This window comes from Entelurus aequoreus, linkage group LG12 (assembly GCF_033978785.1).
Source record: "Entelurus aequoreus isolate RoL-2023_Sb linkage group LG12, RoL_Eaeq_v1.1, whole genome shotgun sequence".
Classification (NCBI taxonomy): Eukaryota; Metazoa; Chordata; class Actinopteri; order Syngnathiformes; family Syngnathidae; genus Entelurus; species Entelurus aequoreus.
The window spans coordinates 26,300,344-26,303,227 of record NC_084742.1 but is presented as its reverse complement, the minus strand read 5'-3'; the positions used below and the strand labels follow the sequence as shown (position 1 = coordinate 26,303,227).

Sequence of the window (2,884 nt, the reverse complement as noted above, 5' to 3'; positions counted from 1 at the left end):
ACTACAAGCAGTGATGAATACTTACTTTCTTGAAAAAGTTTCTTATGTCCATTTTGCATCCGTTCACGTTCTTGTTCTGCAGTGCTGTGTGCTAATGTGCTTTGTACACCTGCAGGACCGCAAGCAAGGTCACAGAGAAAACGCGGACTGGATTTTGAGTGATGTGGGCATTTTCTATATGAACAAGTCCAAGGACTGCAAGCAAGGTCGCAGAGAAAATGCGGACTGGATTTTGAGTGATGTGGGCATTTTCTATATGAACAAGTGGATTGGATTGGATACCGACGCACTAAAGGGGCTCTCTACCTTACGCTATGAAGTGAGGGGAAACTGAGTGAATAATGACAGGTTTTATGATTATTTATGTAAACTCATATTCGGGCCACTTTATAATGAATATGTCGTCATGTATTTGTAAAAAAAAAAAAAATACAAAAAAAAATATATAAATATAACACCAAATTATTTAGGGGGGCTTAAGAATATTTTAGGGAGGCTTGAGCCCACCTAAAATAGGCCTAAAAACACCAATAGAATATGCTAATCTGGTCGTGCTCTCCCCTCACAAACTCAAGGGGAATGAAGAAATGGGAAAACAGGGTGTCATTTCTTGCTCTCCCAAAAGTCTTAACTAAGTAAAAAAATCTGTCTTCTTTGGGTGTGAGGTTTTGACACAACCGTTTGGGCTCCAAGATTCCCAGAGGGAGGAGGAAGAGGAGGAGGAGGCTGCAAAGCAATTAACATTCACAAATGGCGTCAGGGAAGCTATTCGGCGAGGTTGCACAGCCACTGAATGTCACCTACTGCCTGGGCCCGCTTCCTTCATTAAACCTTCCCACAAGGGCAGACACGCTTAAATACATATTTGCATACAAATGCAGCCATTAACCCTCCCTGTGCCGACCGTATCGCGACCGGCATGTCCATCACGGGAAAGAAATGTGGCGGGATAATGATGCTTTATTGACCCGGATGATTGCTGATATTGACTGTTGAGGATTATGAGGCCGTTCTGCCTGAAGACAAAACACTGTCATACATTATAGCATGAAATGCAATGAAAGTACCGCCACAGAACAATTATTATTTTGTGGAATTATTGTTAATATGTTTATATGAAATTATTATAGGACTACAGTACAGTTAGTGGCAGTTTGTGTATTTGTAACAAGTTAAAGGGGACCTTTGAGGATTGGAATCTATATTTAAAACATTTCCTTGTGATGTAGATAATATGTATTGGATAGGTTTTGGTGCAAATTTTGCATACGTTTTACTCCACAGTTATTTTTACAACACATTTTTTTAAGTTTGTCCGCAAAATGTTCATTTGTGGAGGCGTTCCCGGATTGAAATGAAACCTTGCCCCACACTCTCCCAAAGTATCATAATATATATATTTTACCCCAAACGTATTCCTGACCACGTCATACTTTGTCACTGATTAAAATATACTCCGTCCTTCAGGTAACCAGTAAAGGACTAAATTTACACTGCAGGCCAAAGTGGACCAAATCTGATTTTTGTGTAATCTGATTTTTTCCAGCTGACTGCAAATAGAATTTGATCTTCATCAGACTCCAGTATAATGAGGCCCTCATCTAGTAGATGGAACGTTTACTTGTCACTAGCGCTACAAGTAAGTATATGTTTTTGTGAACGTCTTCTTCACTCCGGGTTCTTTTGGACCGACAGTAACACGTCACCCCTCTGCTGTGGTGTTACAATAGTCTTTTTATTTTGTCTTTCTTTATCAAGTCTCTTTTGCTTTTCAGCAGTCCTCTTGCTTTTTGCTTTCCTCGTGCCTTCCAGCCGTCACTGAGCTCCTCTCGCTCCCCGTCCGACCCCCCTCATGGTCTCCGACGCTGCTAATAAAGGAACAGGTGATTAGATAACTCGTTCCAGCTGAGATATCCACTCACCTATCTGCTGCTTCATGGCCGGCATCTGCACACACCTTGCCTGCAGGGAACGCATGGACCACGGCCCTTCCACATGCCTCCACCGTCAGACTCAGGCCGGGCAGTCGTCCGGCGGCGGCGACTCCCTCCCCTCCCCCCTGCCCCCCTCCCATAGCAGGGCGAGAGAGGAAGTCGGCCACGGCCATCTGTGTGCCCGGCCTGTGGACCACCCGGAAGTTGTAGGGCTGCAACGCAATGTACCACCAGGTGATCCACGCGTTGGCGTCCTTCATGCGGTGGAGCCATTGGAGCGGTTTGTGGTCCGAGCAGAGACTGAAGGCGCGCCCCAACAGGTAGTAGCGGAGGGCCCCGACCGCCCACCGGATGGCGAGGCAATCCCTCTCCACCGTGCTGTACCTCGCCTCCCGGTCCGAGAGTTTCCGGCTGATGTACAGTACGGGGCGGTCGACGTCCTCCACCCGCTCGGACAGCACCGCCCCCAGTTCCCGGCCCGACGCGTCCGCCTGCAGACATTAAGGTATGGTAAAGTTAGGCATGTGCAGTACCGGCTCCTTGTAGAGTGCTGTTTTCACCTTCTCAAACACCCGCTGGAACTGCTCCGTCCACTGGACCAGATCTGGAGCACCCTTTCGGGTGAGGTCAGTCAGTGGGCTGGTCAAGTCCGCGAACCGGGGAATAAATTGGCGGTAATATCCAGCCAGTCCCAAAAACTGCCTCACCTCTTTTTTTGTCTTGGAGGGTGGACAGGCTGCGATCGCCGCTGTCTTGTCTACTTGTGGCCGCACCTGGGACTGCACTACGCGCTGTGGGATTCTTCTATTACACCCAACTCAAGCATGGTTTTTAATTCTTCCCGAACTACTTTGCGCTTGTGTTCGGGATGCCGATATGGCCGAGACTGCACCGTAACCCCCGGGCTGGTCTCAATATGATGTTGGATGAGATTTGTGCGGCCGGGCTGA

At 47.5% G+C, this 2,884-nt stretch overlaps 1 long non-coding RNA gene across 1 annotated transcript; it reads left to right on the top strand.

Annotated features, from left to right (window-relative positions):
* The first annotated feature begins 1,563 nt into the window (after positions 1 to 1,563).
* Positions 1,564 to 2,332, top strand: LOC133661826 (uncharacterized). Its single transcript, XR_009828001.1, has 3 exons — positions 1,564 to 1,639; positions 1,776 to 1,883; positions 1,969 to 2,332. It is a non-coding gene; the product is annotated as an uncharacterized LOC133661826 (long non-coding RNA).
* Positions 2,333 to 2,884: the final 552 nt, after the last annotated feature.